The sequence below is a fragment of the Nuphar pumila genome, chromosome 10 (assembly GCF_984573655.1).
Source record: "Nuphar pumila chromosome 10, dmNupPumi1.hap1.1, whole genome shotgun sequence".
Lineage (NCBI taxonomy): Eukaryota > Viridiplantae > Streptophyta > Magnoliopsida > Nymphaeales > Nymphaeaceae > Nuphar > Nuphar pumila.
In genome coordinates this window covers 2,085,870-2,109,297 of record NC_143258.1, presented here as the reverse complement: position 1 = coordinate 2,109,297, position 23,428 = coordinate 2,085,870, and the positions used below count along the sequence as shown (strand labels likewise).

General features: G+C 38.5%; 2 pseudogenes; both read left to right on the top strand.

Moving 5' to 3' along the window:
- Window positions 1-217: 217 nt before the first annotated feature.
- Window positions 218-649, top strand: LOC149823221 (copper transporter 6 pseudogene; annotated as a pseudogene).
- A 19,195-nt stretch (window positions 650-19,844) lies between these two features.
- LOC149823220 (copper transporter 6 pseudogene) lies at window positions 19,845-20,291 on the top strand (annotated as a pseudogene).
- Window positions 20,292-23,428: the final 3,137 nt, after the last annotated feature.

Genomic DNA, 23,428 nt, shown 5'->3' with positions numbered 1-23,428 from the left:
CAAGTTCGAATCCCTATGGTATATAGTTGTATAACTGGTAGGGTCTGTGAAAAAAAAAACTCTTCATATTCTCTTTTGACCAGCCAACTCTTTATATTCTCAACCATAGAAAGAGAGCTCCCCACATTCTCAGCAACTGAAAGAGAGCTCTTCACATTCTGAAGCTCTCAGCCATTGAGAGAGAGAGAGAGAGAGAGAGAGAGAGAGAGACAGAGAGATGGAAGGGATGAACATGGGCAACCGCACCACAATGAAAGAAACGAAGAAGGTGATCATGCACATGAGTTTGTATTGGGGGAAGGACGTGTGGGTTCTTTTCGCCGATTGGCCAGGCACCAGCCTTGGCCAATACGTTCTCTCACTGATCGTCACCTTCTTGGCCGCGGTCCTGGTGGAGTGGCTAGCATTTAACAAGGTCAACCGGCCTGGGTTCGCACCCTTTGCAAATGGGTTCCTGCAGGCCGTGGCCTATGGTGTGCGTGTCCTCTTGGGGTATTGTGTGATGCTTGCAGTTATGTCCTTCAATTTGGGGGTGCTCATCGTGGCTGTTGTGGGACATGGTGTGGGCTATTGGCTGTTTGGGACTCAGACCTTCAAGAACTCACCCGTTGAGCCAACTGCAAAAGATGGTGGCCAATGCAGCTGCTGATCTATATGGTGACCAATTTTTATGGTAGAGATGAAGAATACATGATGCATCTTTTTTTTCTCCATGGTGTTGCCGTCTCCATTCATTTGTCTCGTGTCTATGTGTGTATTTATGTGCATGTGTGCTTGCATATGTGTATGAATGCATCAAGTCCTTGATATTTGACTAAGCTTGGTTGTGGTTTATGGTTTTTTTTTTTTGGATAATCATTTTATAGCTTTTGTCTATATTACCAAAAAAATAAAAGGAAAATTAGGGTGATTGCTTTGAGCTTCATGCTTGAGTTCCATTTCTAGCCAAGGGATTCATGTGGTATTTGGATTCAGGCAGCATTTTGTTGGTATTTTCTCATCTAGGAAAAACTCACGAGGTTTTGAAAAGATAGTATTTGGGATTACGAAGAGGAGTAATAGGACATTTTTTACATTTCAATTGATAATTGAGTTTACTTCTTTGGACATCTATTGAATCCAAGAATAGATTTGATTGTACAACTTTTTTATATATATAAGGGAACCTCTAGATGTAAAATAATTTAATGTTCTAGCCTATATGACATGACTAATCATTAGATAGAAATACTTCAACGCTCCATCTCTGTCATATAATATCATATTAGATAATATCGTATGAATTTATCACGAGCAAATAAAGAAAAAAAGGGTGGATTGTAGCATTCAGCTGCTATTATCCTATCAGATTGTTGGCTTGGGTGATGTAGATACATACCTGCTAGTCATGCATGGTTCTCCTTTCAGTCTATGTATGCTTCTTGAGTATGCTCCTTTGGGGCCCCGTCAAATTTTCTTTTTCCTTTCTTGACAAAAACATGCAAGCATGAATGAGTTTGGCATTATAGTAAATTAAGCTCAATTTTTGTTAATTGATACTAATTATCTTTCTAATAGTGGGGCCATGGAGCTATGAAATGTGAACCTATCAGGAATTTAATAAAAATATTGTGTTATTACTGAATGGATCGGTTCTGCAAGTGGCAAGATCAAGCATTAATTAATTACGACCAATATTCAGCTAGTATAGGCTAGTTAATTAATAATAAATATATTTTACATATATTTTATGTAAGAGTGAAGATGGTTGAAGTGTTTGGCCTGTGAGCAATAAGTTTAGAGTTCAACTTCTTTTGCTTACAAGTTTGAAACAATTATTTATTTTGTAAATGAGTCAGTTTGAGCTTGGTTTTAGTAGGCTTAGGATCTAAATTCTATTATTTTCAATAAAAATGACCATACTACCCCTAAGAATAATGCTATTTGACAGCATAAATGCAAGATGTTGCAATATTCCTGCTCGATTTTTGCTGAATATGAGGATATTTCTAACAATTCTACCATCCGGCCGGAACATTAAAAAAATGGCTTTTGCCGTTACCACACTTCCGCGAAAGTCCAAATAATAGCATAACTGAGATTCACCTAGGGATCTAAATAGTGAAAGTCATGATGATGATAACACCCTTTTGGCAGTGGTTTTTGCTATCACAAATCAATGAAACTCTACTTTTAGGCGATACAAGATTCACCTTAAAGTAGAAAAATGAAACTTTGTTCTTAGACAGAACTGTAACATGCTGAATTGTGCACCAAATTGTGAAACTCTGTTCTATGCAAAAGAAATTGCATGTAACATGTATAGATATAATTGAAACATGTAGAACTCGTTCAAAGAATAGCAAAAGTCAGTTCTGTGCAAAAAAAGACCAAAAACTACGTGTAACTGTAGCAAAAATAAATCAAGAAAAAGATACAGATTTATGTGGTTCAGTCATGAAGACCTACATCCACGACAACACCTCACAATCTCATATATTTTGTCTCTTCTTGATACAATATACATCACATTTATACTCTGTTACACATGCTCGTGGGATAAGACCTAGCCAAGATAGCAATAAGAAAAGAAAGGAAACAACCATAATGGTTCAACAGGTTTCCTAAATAAACTCAGAAAATAAAGGAAGCAGGAGGTGGCACGATCTTATCCTTAACACTCCCCCTCAAGTGGGGTGTAAATATTTGTGCATCCCCACTTGCTGAGTACTTTGTGATGTTGATCTCGTGTCAACCCTTTGGTGAGACCGTCTGCAAGTTGTTATGTGCTTTTGGTATAGGGAGTAGAGATTTCTCCTTTTTGAATTTTTTCTCTAACATAGTGACAATCAATTTCTATATGCTTGGTTCTTTCATAAAATACAAAATTTGCAGCAATATGAATGGTTGCTTGATTGTCACAGTGTAGAGGAATCGGAAAATTAATTAGGAGTCCCATCTCAGTCATAAGAATTTTTACCCACATGATCTCACTGGCGGCAGCAGCCATTGCTCGATACTCAGCTTCAGCACTGGATCTAGAAACAATCCTTTGTTTCTTGCTTTTCCCTGAAACCATAACAAATATACAGTAACCTGTAGTAGACCTTCTGTTTGGACTTCTGGCCCAGTCAGTGTATCCTTGAATGAAATTGTTTCCATTTCTCTTAAACCATAATCCTTGACCGGGTGTTCGTTTTAAGTACTGTAATATCCGATTTGCAATCTTCCAGTGACACTCTTGTGGAGTATGCATATATTGACTTACAAGACTAACAACATAAGTTATGTCAGGCCTCGTAATGGTAAGATATATGAGCTTGCCTACTAACCTTTGATAACGTTTTTTATCAATAATAGGATCTTCAGGGGACATAGCAAGTTTTTTTCCGGGTTCAAAAAGAGTTTCAACGAGTTTGCATCCCAGTTTACCTACATCTTTTAGTAGGTTTAAAGTGCATTTTCACTGTGACAGAAAAAGACCCTTCTTGGAGTGAGCAACTTCAATTCCTAAAAAGTAACGCAGCTTACCCAAATCTTTTATATCAAAGGCATCGTGAAGAAGAGCTTTGGTGTATAGAATGCTTTTATCATTCATCCATGTCACAATGATATTATCTACATATACCAACACAAGAGTTAGATTGCCATCTTCTTTTTTAATGAATAAAGAGTTATCAGCATTGCACCTAACAAAATTATTTTGTTCTAGAGTCCTGTTGAGGCAATAGTGCCAAGCTCTGAGACTGCTTTAGACCATATATGGCCTTCTGTAAATGACATATCAGGTTGTTATTTCCTTCCTTAAGATGTCCAGGAGGGAGTTTCATATATGCTTCTTCCTTTAATTCTCCCTGCAAAAAAGTGTTTTTAACATCTAACTGATATAATGGCCAATTATAGTTGCAAGCAATAGAAAGAATAATTCTAACAGTATTCATCTTAGCAACTGGAGCAAATATTTTCTCATAATCAATACCCTCTGTTTGAGTGTATCCCTTTGCAACTAGCCTGGCCTTGTGCCTCTCAACTATACCATTACTTTTGTATTTTACTTTATACACTCATCTGCATCCAACAACCTTTTTTCTTGATGGCAACGTGACAATATTCCAAGTCTTGTTTTTATGAAGAGCATCTAATTCTTCGTTTATGGCTTGCACCCATATAGTTTGCTTTCTTGCTTCTTCATAGCTCGTAGGTTCTTGACAAGTCTCTAGGTTGTTGATATAAGCACCGTAAGACTTGGTAATATTCTTGTATCCAATATAATTTTTAATTGGATACGTGATCGAAGAATAAGAAACATAATCATCCAGCTGAGGTGGCGGATGAGTAATTCGTTCAGATCTTCTCAAAATAGGTTGAACTTCTTCAACATCTCCAACTTGATTCATGGAGATATCACCTTCATCACCCCCTTGAGGCAAAGAAGAAGCATTGGGTTGCTCTTGGTTTTCTTTTACATAAAAGAACTCATCATAAGTATCAAGATTTGGTAAGGCAGTCTCCCCTTGAGATGTAACGTCCCTGAGTTTTTGTGAGAAATATGACATTTTTTCATCAAAAGATACATCTCTTGATATATAAAGACGCCTCTCTTCTATATTGTAACATTTATATCCCTTTTGAGAGGTAGAATAACCCAAGAAAACACACCAGGAAGCTCTACTACTAAGTTTATCAATATTCTGTTTTTGCTTGGCCACATACACGACGCACCCAAAGGTACGTATGTGATTTATATTCAACTTTCTCCCTTTAAGAATTTCAATAGAGGCACGTTTTTAAAGACGTTGACTAGGAAGCCTATTGATAATATAACACACATTCATAACAGCGTCGCTCCAAAAAAATTTGGGAACATTCATTTGAAGAAGAAGAGCCCGAGTTACCTCAAGAAGATGCCTATTTTTTCTTTCAGCAACTCCATTTTGCTAAGGAGTCCCAACACAAGTAAACTGGTGATTAATGCCCTTTTCTTTTTCAAATGTCTCAAAGAAGGCATTTTTGAATTCAGATCCATTATCAGATCTGAGAGACTTGATTTGTATCCCATATTGTGTTTCCACCATAGTGTAAAAGGTTTTGAATTTATCGATCACCTCATCCTTAGATTTAAGCATATATAGCCATGTCACTTTAGAAAAATCATCAATAAAGCTTAAATAATATCTAAAGCCAGAATAAGATATAATTGGGGCAGGTCCCCATACATCAGAATGTACCAAGTCAAATAAATGTTCAGCATTATTTTCAGACTGAGGAAACAGGGGTCTACTCATTTTTGCATACCGACATACATCACATTGTTCTGATTTGAGGGGTGACCTAAACGTTTGTGCCACAAGGAACACTCTTCTCTATTGGTAAGCATAGCCCATGTCTTTTGTTCAAAAATATATAAACCATTAGCAAGTTTTCCTTCACCAATCTTCCTCTTCGATATCCGGTCCTGAAACACCACATTATACAGTGAGAAAATGACATCATAATCCAATTCTTGAGTGATTCGGGAGACAGATAAAAGGTTGGCTGATAACTTAGGAACTACAAGTACATCTAAATTTTTACTCTCATTGAGAAACGGTAATTCACCTATTCCTGCAACTTTCACAGAAGAGCTATCAGCAATAGTAACCTGATTTCTCTGATCTGCTTCTTTAACATTATGCAAGTTTGTCATGGAATTGCATATATTTTCAGATGCTCCAGAGTCGATAATCCATGTATTTGTATTTTTGTGATCAGTTAAGAAAGCAGAAATCTTACCGATTTGAGGATGACTAGAGGTCGATGCTACCATTGTTGTTTTCTCATGTTCTTTGCAGAGTTTTTGAAGCAACTCTGTTAATGTTTGCAAAGTACTGTCACTAGGATTTGTTTTTGCAACTTGAGCTGTAGTATTTTACTGATCTGATTTCTGAACATCAGGCTTTTCATGAAGCTTCCAACATCTATCACGAGAATGACCATCCCTTTTGCAGTTAGTACAAGTAAGTTTTTTTCCTTTGCCTTTGTAGCTGGTATTGATACTATCATCATATTTAGAGAAAGAAGTAGTAAATGTTGCCTTATTACTGGATTCTCTGTGATTATCATCAAATTGGATAGTATCTCTATTCATGACTCGCCTACAAGATTCTTCTCGCATAATAATAGAGCACACACTGTTAACTGATGGAATGTCAGCAGCCATAAAAATCTGACTGCGTAGGTGTTCAAATTCATTCCCAAGACATGCTAACAACTGAAATACCTTTTCATGTTACCTCAATTTCTTGAAGGAAATCAGGTCGGTATATGTTGATGTATTGGACTAATACTCGTCCCACATCCTTTTCATCTTACCATAATATTCACAAAATGGCATGACCTCCTTTTTTAGATTATGAATATCACAAGATAATTGATATAGGCGTGCTACATTATTTTGTTTAGCATATAGCTCATTGGCAGCATTCCAAATCTCTTGTGCAGAATCCAGAAATAAAAAGCTTTCAGCTATGTGTGGTTCCATAGAATTTAAGAGTCACGACATAACCAGATCATTTGCCGATCTCCATTCACGGAATTTGAAATCAGCATTAGCCGGCATTTGGACTTCACCATTGATGTAGCCGAGTTTAGATCGACCACTAAGATATAACATAACAGATTTTGACCATTGCAAGTAATTTTTTCCATTCAACAAAATAGAGGTAATCTTTGAATTAGATACCCGTTCTTGTACCAGAACTCTTTCACCAGCATCAGCTGTATCTCTGCCCAAAGAGGATGATCCATCAGTTGCCATGGTGATGACGCAAACACAGTACTCAAGATAAACAACTCTGATACCATGTAGCAAAAATAAATCAAGAAAAAGATACAGATTTACGTGGTTCAGTCATGAAGACCTACATCCACGGCAACACCTCACAATCTCATATATTTTTTGTCTCTTCTTGATTCAATATACATCACATTTATACTCTGTTACACAGGCTCGTGGGATAAGACCCAGTCAAGATAGCAATAAGAAAAGAAAGGAAACAACCATAACGGTTCAACATGTTTCCTAAATAAACTCAGAAAATAAAGGAAGCAGGAGGTGGCACGATCTTATCCTTATCTTCAACAACAACATATATAGAGAGAACTGAAATGTACCTGTAACATCTATAGGAAGATGAATAGTGAAACTAAGTTCAATGCAAAAAAACTAAAAACTACCTATAACAACAATTATGAACATATATGAAAATGTACACATGTACATAACAAGAACATAGTTATTGAAATGTTTATATTGATCAACATTATTTTTTTCTTGATAATGAAGTGAGATGGGTATTCTAAATCTCTTGAGTCTTTCGAGACGTCATCTGAGTGATCGTCCACCTCATTGTCACCCAATTGCCATGGTTGAGCTTTGGCCTTCTTTGTGATTGGTTTTATTATTTAAAATTTTTTCCGCAGCTTGAAAATCTTATGAAATTTAAAGAATATCACATGAATGTAACAACTTAATAAACACAAATATATAAAAACTTTGATAATATATTATAGTATTTCAAAACTTACGGTATTGGGTTACTTTAGTGCATTATTGTCACTAGCGATATCATTAAAAACGACTCTAAAAGATTATTGCCTATATGCTTCCATGTATTCTGGTTCGAATCCTTGGCCATTTAAGACCTTAATGGCTTCACTTCGCCATCCCAAGTTAGAAGTTCAAACCTGCATATGTTGTTAAAATCATGGTCATGTTTTGTATTGCTCGAAACTCGATTTTTAGTTGTGCATGGCATCGTTGTTAATGAAAATAGTTAACATACTTCTAGTTGTTGCACTACTCAGCTAGCATACTAGAACTCGACATCCAGTATATCCACACATCTCTCTTTGTCAACTTCGTGGCCTCCACAACCACCTGCTAAGTCGAGTTAAATAAAGAGTTTAGAGTAAAATTACAGAGCTACCTTCTAAAAAAATTTACTTCAAGCCTAACGCCCTTGAACCTTCACCTTACGAGCAGGGGGCATGACCCTCCTGCAACGCCTGCCAACTTACCCTAAAGTTGGATCCCCAAAAATAAAGAATTTATATTAGGCTCTAGACTCCTCTAACAACCAAATGGACTCTCATCCAGCCTAGGTGCTACCATAACTGGTGGTCTGTTTGGATCAGATCTACAAGAGCATATTGGGTAAGAGAAAACATGAGTGTCATAAGTGTCAGGGTTCATATAGATTCTGCCTGTTTTACCAAGTAGGCAAATTAAGTACAGGTTTAATATAGAGAGAAAGAGAGAGCCGAAAAGCGATCAACATTACTTAAAAGTGAAACTCAACAAAGTGTTGAGTCCTACAAAGCACAAACACAACAGCAACATGAAAACACCGTTAACACAAAAACAGAAAAACCCGAACACAAACAAAAAACTTATCAAAGACCACAGACATTTAGATGGGGATCGGGTGGCAGAGGCAGGTCTTTGAGGTATATGCAGAGGATAGCATACACATCAGCCAAGACCTTATGAGTCAGATGGTTAAGGTTGAGCGGGACATCCCGAAAAGTAGCATCATTTATGTCCATCCATATGAACCACCATACTGTAAATAACCAAACTCTCCAAATAGTCCTTCACTTCTTTTTGCATTTAATTATAGCAGGGTCGAGGATAAGATCCAACACAAAGCGACCCTCTTGCACAACAACTGATGGAGTCCTCCAAGTTTTAGAAAACAAATCTCGAAACACTGCACACAACCAAAAAAGATGTGTAGTTTCTTCAGCCTGTCGACAAAGCACACACCAACTGAGAAACTGAAAACCCATCCTCTTGATGTTGTTATGGGTCTGTATTCGGTCATGAAGAATCAACCAAGCCAATACCTTGGTCCTCAGAGATGGTCCCTTCGCCCATAAAGCATTGTTGGGGAGACAGCTCGACCCCGAAGGTAAAAAAGAATTGTAGACCCTGTGGACTTGGAAAACTCCCGCATTAGAGACTGCCCATTGAAGCCAAGATCCGTCTAGCCCCCACGTCCAAATCCCTGTCAAGAAACAAATGCAATGCCTTAAACCACATTTTTCTTAAATGCGATGTGTATGGTCTACGAGCCCCCCGACGAACAGCAAACGAATCAATTTGAGCATATTTCATCCGAAGAAAGTTTGCACATGCATCCTGTGAAGTATGAGCCAACCAACACTGCATCATAGCCAATGCTACACTCCTTTTACGCAAAGCAAAGATTCCTAAGCCAGTCATAGTTTTTGGCATAACAATGGAGTCCCATCCCACCAAGTGCCTATTCTAAGGTCCATTTACACTACGCCACAAAAACCTCGACAGGTTGCGCTTAAGCTGGTGCTCAACGTTGATAGGCATGACACAATCCGAGATAAAAAAAATTGGAATCACAGACAAAACATGCCTGATCAAAGTAATCCTGCCTGTAAGAGACAAATATCTGGCATGCAAAGACTGGAGCTTAAGACACACCTTGTCAACAACCGGTGACCATGATGCTGTAGAGGTTGACTTGACTTGTAGGGGGAGCCCCAAGTATTTGATCGGCAACAGCCCTAAAGAGCAATTGAAAATTTTTCCCACCGTGTTTTGACTAGCCAGATCGCCATTCGGTAGCGTGACTGGATACTTATTTTCATTGAGCTTCAGTTCGAACAAAGCTGCAAAAAACATGAGAAGAAGCCTAACGTGAAACATCTGCTATAGCGAAGCCCTTTCAAAGACTATCATATCGTCTGCATATTGTATAATATGTCCAGAAAAACTTTGGATATCCAACGACTATAGGAAGCCCCTTATCTGCATGCGTCTAAGAATCACTGCAAGTCCTTCAGCCACTGTATTAAACAAAAGCAGAGATAACGAACATTCCTGTTGTAGGCCGCGTCATAATGAAAATTGCTCACCATTTACCCTGTTAATGGACACCATGGCTTCTGTATTGGTAAGGAGCTCTGACGTCCATCTGGAAAAACGACTACCGAATCTCATGTGATTCACCACTTGCAAAAGAAAAGGTCAGTACACAAAATCATATGTTTTATTAAAATCAAGCTTTAACATGAAGTAAGACTACAACTCGTGTGCATGGAATGAATGACCTCTGAAGCCAAAATATAAGCTTGTTAGAGAGAGAGTGGAGTAGTTGGAGTCTCTCTCTCTCTCTCTCTATATATATATATATATATATATATATTAAAGACAAATTTGAAAGTCATTATTGCATTAGGATTTCCAAGGTTTAGCTAAGGCTTAACTCATGACTCACTGCTCGTATTTTGGTTTGGCATTATTACTGCACAACTTTGAGGGTCTGTTTCCGTGGTGTCATGGCATCCTCTTCCACCCTTTTCTTTCCGCAGAAACGGAATCGGGCCACCCCCACGGCAACCCTTTTTCCGCTGAAAGTGGGGGGATCTCGTGTATTTTGGGCTCCTTTTTCTTGAAAAAAAAAGGATTTAGCAGTTTATTTGGTCATGGTGAAGCCCACGAAAATGCATGCTCGTCGATGTGTTTTCACAGAAAGGCCTCACTTTCCGTGATGAGCAAACGGTATGATACCACGGAGGAATGTCTTTATCATAATAATTTTGCTTCTCACTTTTTATAGTTATCCATAATCTTTCTGTGGACTTCCAGCAATCTGTTTCACGTGGCTTGAGAAATTTTGAGTCATGGTTACAGGATCCCATGGGTGGTCAGGAGCAATTCAATGCTGCCAACACTGTTGATTAGAGATTTATCATTGATGTCCTATTTTTGTTAGTTAATTATTTTCTTTTTTTATTATATCTTGTTTCACATGATCAAAACACGTTATCCAAATAGCAAATTTACTAGTTTAAAAAGCACTTTAATTGAAATGTATCATTTAGTTTTGCTTTAGCAATTTTCATGTGAACTGGCTAACATCATTAATGATTTTTAACAATGCCAAACACGTTTGTCCCTAATGTTAGCAATCACCTTGGAAGGTAACTGCTCCGTTTACTGGATCTATGTTCGTATTATCACGCCCCTGCTTTCACTTTTTATGGATCTTGTAATCCAGGCACATAGAATTCAATACAGGGATTAGGGTTATAAATGGGTCAGATTCAACAAGAGGCATTTGCAAAATTTGGCTGTCTGGTATCCGAAAAGATCCGACCCACCAATGTATTTTGGGATCCGAAAACAGGGATAATAAATCGAGCCCCTTTAGGGTTGCTTTGTGTGGGATTATTCTTTACTTTGTATGTTATTAATTATTCTTTAGGTTGTTGAATGGATGAAAAGGAAAGAGGATGCGTAGCTAGGGAGGGTAAACAAGCCGAATGAGCTGAGCCGAGTTCAAGATCATAATGAGGGATAGCTAAATAAGCCGAGCTCAAGTTGGCTTGTTTATAGAAGAAGTACGTTGTTTAAACATTGAGAGCAATAAGATTTTGTCTCCAAACCCATTACCTACAAACCAAATACTCCAATCACTTGTTTTATACTATTATTATATGGTGTAAAATACATTAAAAATAAGCTTATACAAGCCAAGGTAAGCCAATCACCTATTGTTCGGCTTATCAAGCTTATTTTTATTTTAAGAGCTCTTTACAAGTAAAGATGGCAGTGGACAGGAGGAAGCGCTGAACCCCCTCCGTTTGGGGCAGGGATGAAGGTGAAAATAAAAAACTCATGCGGGAATGGAGGCGGGGATGGATGTGTACTTTTTTCCACCCTGCCCCGTTCCATCTCCGATCTTCCTTAGTAAAATGACTAAAGTACCCTTAATTATTTAATAAAATTACATATAAATCTTATATATATTCCGAATACTAAATTTCTAACCCTAAAGCCTAAAACAACCCTTTTTACTTCGTGGTCGACTCTTTCGGCCTCCTCTCAAAGCTTCTGGTGCAGCTTCGCATGACAACTCGACCCTCTCGAAGGCTCAGCCTCTTCTTTTCATCCTTGTAATGAATGCAATGGTAGGAGACATGGACCGTAAATATGATGAGATGCAAGAATGAAAACGAGGACAAGAACGAGATGGGGGCAGGGTGTGGATGAAGACAGTAACGATAAATTTGAGACATGGCAGGAGTAAAGGTCCAAAGTCCCTCATTCACCAGAATGAACCGGAGATGGAGACCTTGTCCCCAACACCAGCCTCGGTCAGCAGACATCCCTATTTGATTAGGGGTGGCAAAATCTGACCCGACCCACCAACCCGCTTCTTAGCCGGGTTAGGGTTTGGCTTAAACGGGTATGTGTCATAAATGGGTCGACCCGCCTAACCCATTTATTAAATGGGTCGGGTTCGTGTTAGGGGTATGCCAACCCGTCAACTCGTTTGACCCGTTTAATAAAGGGGTTAGGCGGGCGGGTCAACCCGTTTACACGAACCCGTCAGCCCGCAACCCGTTTATATATATATATATTAACTTCTAACCCTACGAGAGTAGTGTTAATGTTAAAGTTAGGAGTTTGGGTTTTATGTTAATGTTGGTACTCTCAACCCTTTCTCTTCTCTGAAAATCAAAGAGGGTTAAACCCTCACCTATTCTCAAAAACACTGCTGCAAGTTTTGACGACGATACACCGGTGGAGTTCGCCCCAGTCAGCCGGCGATGGAGTCCAACCACTATAGGTCTCAATCGATGCCTTAGTGGGTGTTGATTGAGCCGATTCCGCTTTCACAATATGTTTGGGGCTTTTTCGGCGATGAGATGGGTGATCTCCGATGATTCAAGCGGGACCTTCCATCGAGTGTTGCCGGCAGACTCCCTATCCCTCGAGATGTCCTGAAAATTTTGGCGAGAAGGGTCTCTGACCCTTCTTCTCGCTGTTTCCTTCTTCTCAAAAGAGGGGTTTTCTTCTTCTTAGTTTGATCTTTGATTTAAAGGGGATTTTGGTGACTCTCACTGCATAAAAACAGTGAGCAAAAATATTTGCAAGTCGGGAAAACACATGACGGCCTCTTGGGACCACTAACTCTATTTTGTTTTTCCTGTTTCTTTTTTCTTTAATGTATTTAGGGAACACCCTAGAGCAATCACCTGCATTTCTTTGTTCATCGGATTTTCAGTGACTGTCAACAGAGGGTGTCAATAATCGGAAAACAAAAGCTGGCTATTATCTAAACCCCTTTCCCCTTAATATCTCTCTCTCTCTCTCTCTCTCTCTATATATATATATATATATATATATATATATATATATATGCTGTAAAAGAAAATTTTATCTTTTTTCTTTCAGTTTTCAAAAATTGTGTTATTCGGGTTAAACAGGTTATTCTGGTTACTCGGGTCGGTTATCATGTCTATGTTATCGGGTCGTCGACCCGTTTAATAAATGGGTCACCGTATCGTGTAATCGTGTCGACCCGACCCGTTTGTTAAACAGGTTAATCATGTTGGGTCGGGTTACCCGTTTAATAAATGGGTTGTGTTCGTGTTTGCCACATCCGACCCGTTTAATAAATGGGCCGTGCTCGTGTTGAGGTATTCTGACCCGCCAACCCAACCCGATTGCCACCCCTATATTTGATGATTGCTTTGTTAACTAGGTGTGTATTCCTAATACCTCAAAAGTTAGACTTGTGTTTGTAAATAGGCCAAAAGTTAAGCTATGTTTTTGTTTTTGTTTTTAATGGAAGGCATCATCCTTCATAGTGGTTGCTATGTTGTAATGGAAAAGGTAACCTGCATTGCCTTTTATGTGGTCAAATCCATAGTGATCATACAATATCTTGGTTAGTGGGAAGCATAAGATAATAAGTGATCATACAATATCTTGCTTAGTGGGAAGCATGGGTCGCCCACGTGGCCAGCAGAGGGTTGTGAAGGTGTTGAGTTGAAGAAGACCCCACATCAAACTCCGTTAGCTCACGGGTGTGTTCGTAGCTTTCAGAGGTGGGCCACTTAAGGTAGAGTGGTCGTGGGGCCTCACCCATAGTTTTCCCTCGCTCCGGCAAGGGTTTCTCGTCATAAAAAAAAATTAATAAGCTTGTGTTAAATCAACAACTCACGAGCAATACATCTCAAAGATCTTCTTAGATAGGTGCCCAAGGATTAAGATTTGGTTAGGTCGACATGGCTTCCAAATGATTTTTTTTCTTTATTGCTGTTTTTAACGAAAATAACCTTACAAAAGGATCTACATGGTTAAGGTATAGAAGCTTTTATGAGTTTTGAAAAATCTATGCCTTACAATGTGCAATATTTTTTTCAATAATTATATTTTCTTTCATTGAAAAAAAAAGCATGATTTAAAAGCGGATCGATCTCTAAAATTTGAACCACGCATGCAGAACACATGTATGGATCTCTACAGAAGAGCAGCATCTAAGGTTAATGATATCCTGAAACAGAGTGGCTCCCATTGAAGTTGAGTGCTACAATATTAGCAAACATAATATATAACATTCCAAGAGCTTACTTTTTTCCACAGCCATTCCATTGTTCTTCAAGATCTCAGCAATAGTCACCACATTAGCTGTGGCTGGATTGTATGAACACCAAACATGTCAGCCACATGAAGGCACAATGTGCATTGGTTAGGGAAGGAAAAGGGGACACATATATGAACTAGTAGTCATGTGTTGATACAGAAATATGAGCAGATGCTCGGAGCAAAGATATCAAAATCATGTAGAAAGAAAGCTATTCAAAGACTTGGTTCTTGTTACAACAAACAACAACAACAACAACAACAACAACTACGCCTTCATCCCAAAACAATTGGGGTCAGCGATATGAACCAAAAAAAGAAATTCATTTTGGGTCTTCCACATGAATCCTTTTCCTCCAATCATTTCTAACCAACGCCATGTCCTCGGTGAGGTTCAAAGCATTCATATCCTTTCCAATCATCTCCATCCAAGTCTTCCTAGGCCTACCCCGACCTCTTTTAACTAATATATTTTCCCATTTCTCCAACCTTCTAACTGGAGCATCATTAGGCCTTCGCCGAATATGTTCAAACCACCGTAAACGATTCTCTCGCATCTTATTTTCAATGGGCGCAACACCTACCTTCTTACGTATCTCTTCGTTCCGAATCTTATCTTTTATTGTATTTCCACACATCCATCTAAGCATCCGCATCTCAGCTACACTCATTTTTTGAATATGATGTCTCTTGGCAGCCCAACATTCCGTACCATATAGTAAAGCGGGTCTAATAGTCGTCCTATAAAACTTTCCCTTCAACCGCAATGGCATTCTACGATCGCACAGCACTCCAGTAGCACTTTTCCATTTCATCCACCCAACCTTTATCCTATGATTTACATCTCCATCAATTTCTCCATACTTTTGAATGATGGATCCCAAATATTTGAAATAATCATTCACCGGTATATCTTGCTCACCAAGCTTCACTACACTCTCATCACTACTTCGTTGCTTACTAAACCGACATTCCATATATTCAGTCTTACTCTTACTCAACTTAAAACCTCTAGCTTCCAATGTCTGTCTCCATAATTCTAACTTAGCATTAACCCCAGCTCTAGACTCATCAATCAAAACAATATCATCAGCAAACAACATACACCACGGTACATTATCTTGAATTGATCTCGTAAGCTCATCCATCACTATCACAAATAGGAAAGGGCTTAAAGCAGATCCTTGATGTAACCCAACCGTTATCGGAAAATTGGTTGTCACCCCTCCACAAGTGCGGACATTGGTTACTACTCCTTCATACATATCTTTAATTATACTAATGTACTTGAGAGAAACACCTTTCTTCATCATTGTCCACCAGAGAACGTCCCTAGGTACTCTATCGTATGCCTTCTCTAAATCAATAAAAACCATATGCAAATCTTTGTTCCTCTCTCTATATCTTTCAATAAGTTGTCTAAGAAGATGTATAGCTTCCATAGTTGATCTTCCAGGCATAAAACCAAATTGATTCTCCGATATCATGACAACCTTCCTCAACCTAGACTCAATCACCCTCTCCCAAAGTTTCATAGTATGACTCATGAGTTTTATACCACGATAGTTTGTGCAATCTTGTATATCACCCTTATTCTTATATAAAGGCACCAAAGTACTCTTCCTCCACTCATTAGGCATCTTATTTGTTCGCCAAATCAAGTTAAAAAGATTTGTCAACCATTCTAAACCTTTCTCTCCCAAGCATTTCCAAGCCTCGATAGGTATACCATCTGAGCCAACTGCCCTTCTTGATTTCATTTTCTTCAAAGCCTCTGCAATTTCTTTCTTTTGAATCTTGCGCATGAAGTCACGATTTATCTCATGAAAAGGAATGGAGAAGTCTCCAAGATCTTGAGCATGACTATATCATTAAATAGCTTATCAAAATAATCTTTCCATCTCTCCTTAATCTCCTCATCTTTGACTAAAACCCTTTGCGTTTCATCTTTGATACATCTAACCATACCCAAATCCTTCGATTTCCTATCTCTCATCTTTGCAAGCCTATAAATATCCTTCTCGCCTTCTTTGGTATCCAACTTGTCATAAACCTCCTTATATACCTTAGCCCTCGCGTTACGAACAACTTTTTTAGCTTCCTTCTTTGCTATCATATACTTCTCCAAATTCTCATTATCACGACTCTTACTTAGATTTCTATAACACTCTCTTTTAACCTTAATAGCTAATTTGACATCCTCGTTCCACCATGATGTATCCTTACCTAGTGGTGCACCGCCTTTAGACTCACCCAATACCTCCTTAGCTACTTTTCTCATACCACCCGCTATCTTATTCCACATTGATTTTGAATCCTCCTCGAGACCCCAATCAACTTCCTTAACTACCTGCTCTACAAACATTCCTTGTTTAGCTCCTTTCAGTGCCCACCACTTAATTCTAGGATCTATCCTATGTCTATCCATTTTGCGGCATTGTCTAATTCTAAGATCTAAAATTAAGACTCTATGTTGTGTAGCTACACTTTCTTCCGGTATAACCTTACAATCGATGCAACAACCCCTATCTCTCTTTCTAAGTAGGAAAAAATCTATCTGACTCGTATTAACCCCACTTTTAAATGTTACTAGGTGAGACTCCCTCTTCCTAAACCAAGTGTTTGCTAAGATCATATCATAGGACAAACAAAAATCTAAAATCCTTTCTCCACTTTCATTTCTTTCTCCTATACCATAGCCTCCATGGATATTCTCAAATCCATCCCTACTAATGCCTACATGTCCATTAAGGTCACCGCCGATGAAAAGCTTTTCTCCATAAGATGTCTCTTGTACTACTCCATCTAAATCTTCCCAAAATTGATGCTTAATGGAATCATCTAAACCTACTTGAGGTGCATAAACACTAATAATATTAATAATATCCGTACCTAATACTAATTTAATAAGTAAAATTCTATCACCCTTCCTACGGACCTCAACTACATTATCTATAAACTGACGACTCATAACAATCCCTACTCCATTCCTATTCCTATTTATTCCTGTATACCAAATCTTATATCCCCAAGGTTCTATCACTTTAGCTTTCTCACCTACCCATTTGGTCTCTTGAAGACATAAAATATCAATCTTTCTCCTACACATAACATCTACTAACTCTACCAACTTACCAGTTAAAGACCCTATGTTCCAAGTGGCTAACCTAATTTTATGGTCTTGGACTAACTTCTTTACCTCCACCCGTCCAACAAAGTGAGGGAACCCTTGCCTATTTGACACCACACCCGGGCGCCGGTGTGACGCGTCGCTTCTGGGCGACGACCTAGCAACCCTTGCACATTTATCACTGCCTCCGGGCCTAGAGAGTACAGCGCGTCGCTCAGTAGGGAACGCCCCAACGAAATTCTCATATTGGTTCATTTTCATAGGATATGACAAAGTTTTTATGCTGGCTGTCACAGGCCTACCGCAACCCTCCTCCTTTATCCGGGCTTGGGACCGGCAGTGTATAACTACACAGGCGGAGTTAGACTTGGTTCTTGTTAGACTTGAAATTTTTAATTGCAACAAATAACGTGAAAGAGCCAAGTAGTGAAACCTCCTTGGTAAATCACAGAAACTTTCAAATCTCATTGTCAAAATTAAATCGACCCCATTGATCTTTCTTGAATAGTTAGCCAATCTTCGTCAATCTAGAAAATGACATTTATTAAAAAATAACATTTTCAGATTAGTATCTGTATCGATTTTTTGCAGATACTCTACATACAGAAAACATTACTAATAGGTTGCAATGCAGACGTTCAAATGTGGTACACGTTCTCACAAGATCATGCTGGTCGGTAGGGTCTACTTAACCTGCAGCAACCTAAGATCTTTCTAAACAACAACTGCGCAAGATCATCATCCTCCACTACCATTCCAAAAAAAAAAAAACAACAAAACACAGTCCAAACTCATGAGTGCGTATTGAAAGGGCTGGGTCTATTGTGTATGTCAACTTTTAGATTCTTACTCTATTTATTAGTAGAATATTTTTAGGTCAAAAGATGAATAAAAGACAAAATAAAGTTAATGGTTGCCTTTTTATATATGTTTTATTTAATTTGCTAAACACTAGGGCTGGTAAACGAGCCGAATGAACTGAACAGAGCATGTTCGGGCTCGACTTGTTTACCAATTGACCCAGGTTGTGACTTGACTCATGTCCATGTTTAATTAGCCAAGCCGAGCTTGAGCACAGCTCGTGCCTGAACGAGAGAAGCCAAACACGAGCTGGCTCGTGTAAAATAATTCATGTTAATTGTCACTTAGAATATTTATAATGTTTATATATTACCTTAAATTTATATGTATTTTATATATTATAATAATAGTTCATATTTTTATATATTTTTTTCATGCATCCTTCTCTTTATGCCTAAATTCTATGCATTTTTCTCTATATATTTTACACTAAGATACATATTATACAAAATATATATTTTTATCTATACGAGCTCACCCGAGCCAAACACCTTATGTTCAGGTTCAACTCGTTTAAGCTGAATGAGCTGATCGCGGCTCGGCTCACCAGTTACTCACCGATCATGAACAAGTTCTTGACCAGTTGAGCTTAGTCACGAGCTGCTGAGGTCGTTTTCCAGCACTACTAAACACAGACTTCTTAATTAGGTTGGAATAGTTTATGTCCTTGATTGCTTGTTCCCAGGATGAACATGTGAGGGGCACTGCTACTTCGGAATGCGATCCAAAATCTGATACTAGCAAACAAAATATTGAGCACATTTATGGAGTCAAACTGTGAGAGAGAGGCTGTTCACCTGGTCAAAGATAAGTACATATTGAGCACATTTATGGAGTCAAACTGAGAAAGAGAGAGGCTGTTCACCTGGTCAAAGATCAGTACATAAGTGGCCCCACTTTTTACATGGTATGATACTCTTGTCATGAACCTTGTTACACCAATCAATCAATCAATCTCTCTCTCTCTCTCTCTCTCTCTCTCTATATATATATATATATATATATATATATATATATATATATATATATATATAACCCACTCAGTAGCTACAAAACCAATTTCATGAATGTTCAGGCTTATGCTTACCTTTTAGATAGGCTGATTAGATACAATATAATTGAACACTTAAGTGTGCTGCTGCACCTGATCACGCTCCATTTTTGGTTTGCAGCCTGTCAGTTATGGGCCCAACAGGAGATGGTAGGTGACCAGGTACAGCAGCAGACTCACACTTAAAGTGTGCAGTCACATTTCAATTGATCTCAGTTCAGTATGGACATCATCTTCTTCCTACTGTCTGAAGTATCACAATCCTAATCCTATCCCTTGGTCTTCACGCTCATATTGGATTCCCAGAATACTCATAATAAAAAGAAAGCATACCCCCCACAGAAGAACTCACCGAGAGAGAGAGGGAGATGGAGGGAATGAGGATGGCACCCAGCAGCGGCGAAGGCACAGTAGTGCAGCAGAAGGTGATGGTGATGCATATGACCTTCTTCTGGGGTAAGGATGTGGATGTACTGTTCGATGGGTGGCCTGGGGGGAGGCTGGGCCTTTACATCATCTCCCTGATCCTGGTGTTCTTGGTGTCCATGTTGGTGGAGTGGCTCGCCTTCTGCAGGTTCTCCCGGCGGGCTTCGCCTGCTAGCGGAGCAGCGGGGCTGCTGCAGACCCTCCTCTACACGCTGCGTGTGGGCTTGGGCTACTTGGTGATGCTCGCGGTCATGTCCTTTAACGTGGGCGTCCTCCTGGTTGCTGTTGCCGGCCATGCCATGGGCTTCTTGCTGTTCGGGAGCAACTTCTTCAAGCGTCACAGGGAGAATGGTGAAAAGCATCAGGATGGGCTCTCAGGAGACTGTTAAGACACATCTGCTATGCCCATGTTGGGACTCTCTCTCTCTCTCTCTCTCTCTCTCTCTCTCTCTCTCTCTCTCTCTCTCTCCTGTTTTCCCCTATCTTGGTAATTTTGGTAATAGTCTCTCTCTCTCTCTCTCTCATGGTGATTGGTAACTTGGTACGGTGCTACCATTTCTTGAATCTTGGTAATTTTGGTAATGCAATGAATTAAACATGAGGAGAATGACTGATCAAGCGCGTTCTGTGATTCTTTTTTCCAATGTCCCTGTGGTTGTGATGCGACACTTTCGTAACCCAACGAGTGCTTCATTTTCCCTGGTTTGGTATTTTTCATCAAGAGGCTGCTGAATACAGGGGTGTATATTTTTAACCTTTTGTTCCTCGCGATGTTTGGCATGAGAGCCACACAGAGGAAGTACCCCTTGTTTCTCTGCGAGGCTCCGTTGGTGGTTTTGAGGGGAGAAAGAAGCTTTTCTTTCTACTCTCTGCATAGATAACCGAGCAAAACAATGGTCTGAATCATCCAATTCACAACTAACAACACTGGGAAAAAGAATAAATTGTTATGATTTTAGTGACACAAGATATCCACGAAGAACCCAAAAAGAGAATCTATATACGCACTTAGCTGATCACGATGATCGTGTTTTCAATGTGGTATGGTGGAAGTGATTGAATTACCTTTTTGGGGGGCATTTTCATTAAAAATTCGAACACAAAAACAATGGCACAAAATTTTTTTTCCTTATTTCTCCCAAGAGGAAAATCTTGGAACTTGGGAAAGCCTAAGGAAAATATTGGTATACGTTAACATAACGAAGAAATATAAGGGTTTTAAAAATAAAATATTAGTCTTGCAAAACTTAGTCTGTTTCATTTATTTATTTACTTGGAGGAAGGTGGGATAAAGCATGTTAGGCTTTTCCAATAGATTGATATCACGCAGCTCAAGCTTGTCTATGGTCCCCAGGTGCAAAATAATAATGTTAGGAATCAAGTATATTTAAACTGCTTAAGAATAGATAAAATAATCATTTTAACCAATACTAATATGAGAAAAATGGTATTGAGTAGCTGCTGAATAAGAAAAATGCTTTCAAGTAAGGAACTTCCCACAAAGTTTAGTAATAATTAGTGTAAAAACAGGTCCATTTCTGAGTGGAAGCATAGAATCTGTACTTGTAGGCCCTGCTACAAGAAATACAAACAAAAATAAATAGATTATAAAAATGCAATGACCATACAAATGGGATCAGAAGACAATCTCCATTATAAATAGATCTAACTACAGCCAAATTATGCTGGAGAATCAAATACTTGGCCAATATTCTGAGATTATGCCAACTGGTGCAATAATGAGATTTGAACTTAGCTTCTATCTGCTTCAGAATGCATAGCCACCATCCTCATGGCTTGTCCTCTCTAGAACCTAGCTGTTAAGGGGCGTCTGACTGCTTGTCCAAGCTTGGATAGAACACACTATCCAGCACAGACACGACAGTGTTATTGTATTTAGTTCAAAATATACTTCTTTAGAGCTAAGATATTTGGCAAAATAACTCTTTCTTTTGCCTACTTGTTTGAGAAAAACTTTTGAACGGAAAAGCCTACTTTATGAAAAATGTTTAGTCCCAGAAAACTCCATGAGTTTAAAACAAAGAGGGTTGCCTTGTAGGACAAGGCCCTCTAGGCATTAGATCTTAAGCTTGTCAAATGAATTTCAAAAATAAATATTAAATATTGATATTGATTTGGATTTGACTTTGGCTTTGATTTTGGTTTTGGTTCGGTCTTTGCTTTGGATTTGGATTTGGATTTGGATTTGGATTCGGTCGGGTCTAGTCTTTGACCTATCTTTATACCACTCTATTTGTGTCTTTTGAAATTCCTTTGTAACTTGTGAGCTTCCATTGTGCCATGTGAATATCATTTGTTACTTGAGAAATTCCTTCATTTGCGATTTGATAAATTCCTCTTTGACTTGCAAATTTCCTTTATGGCTTGTAAAATTTCTTTTGACTTTTGACTTGCAAATTTCCTTTCTTTGTGGTTTTCTAATATTGAATTAGCTTTGGCTTTGCTTTGGGTTTTGGTTTTGGATTTGGATTTGTTTTGGTCTCGATCTCGGTTGTGGCTTTGGCTTTGAATTCGGATTTTGTCTGATCTTTGACCTATCTTTTTATCACTCTATTTGTAACTTGTGAATTTCCTTTGTGACTTGCGAAATTCTTTTGTAAGGTGAGAATTTCATTTGTGCTTTCTGAATCTCCTTTGTGATTTGCAAATTTCTTTTTGAGTAGCAAAATTTCTTGGCTTGTGACTTGTGAATTTCATTTATTTGTGAATTGTGAAATTTCTCTTTTGCGAATTTCCTTTATGGATTGCAAAATTCTTCTTGACTTGCGACTTGTGAATTTCCTTCTTTTGTAATTTGCGAAATTCTTTTTTACTTGTGAATTTTCTTTATGACTTGTGAAACGCATTTGTGCCTCGTGACCTTTGGGTTAGTCTCAATGTGTCTACATGTTGTCTATGCATGTGACACCCATGTTTGGGCGGTAGCCGCCCTTGATGGTCTAGTTATATTGCACTTGCTATGACTCCGTCAATTACTTTTTACGGTCCAAAAAGGTCAATTTTAAGACACGAAAAAGGAAGTGTGAAAATGACTGTGTTTTTTGGTTTTTCTGTGGGTTTTATTATTCTTCTCCTTCTCCTTCTCTTCTCCCTCACTGTAAAATTGTTCAAGATAGTTGTGTCATGCAGGATACCCTATCCAGGGTAAGAGGTGGTTAGTATAACACGAGAAGGTTCAAGCTTGGTTGTATCCCAAAAGTGAAGTTGTGCACAACCCCACTACACTCAGGTTCATTCCTGGTGGGGCAACTATCACTTTTAAGAAAGTGCCTTGTTGCATGTCTCTAAGCATTGTTTTCACTGATCATATCAGAAAGGTTTCAGATCTCTTACAATGGTTTTCATCCGAATCATGAAGAAGGATGCAAAAACATTTAACAATTTAAAAGTGATATCATTCTACATGGTGATTGTATATGGAGATATTTAATTGATCGTAGGGAATTGAATGAGTAAAGTATACTATTAATCCTATATTTAGTTTTGTCCTCTTGGCAAAAAGCTA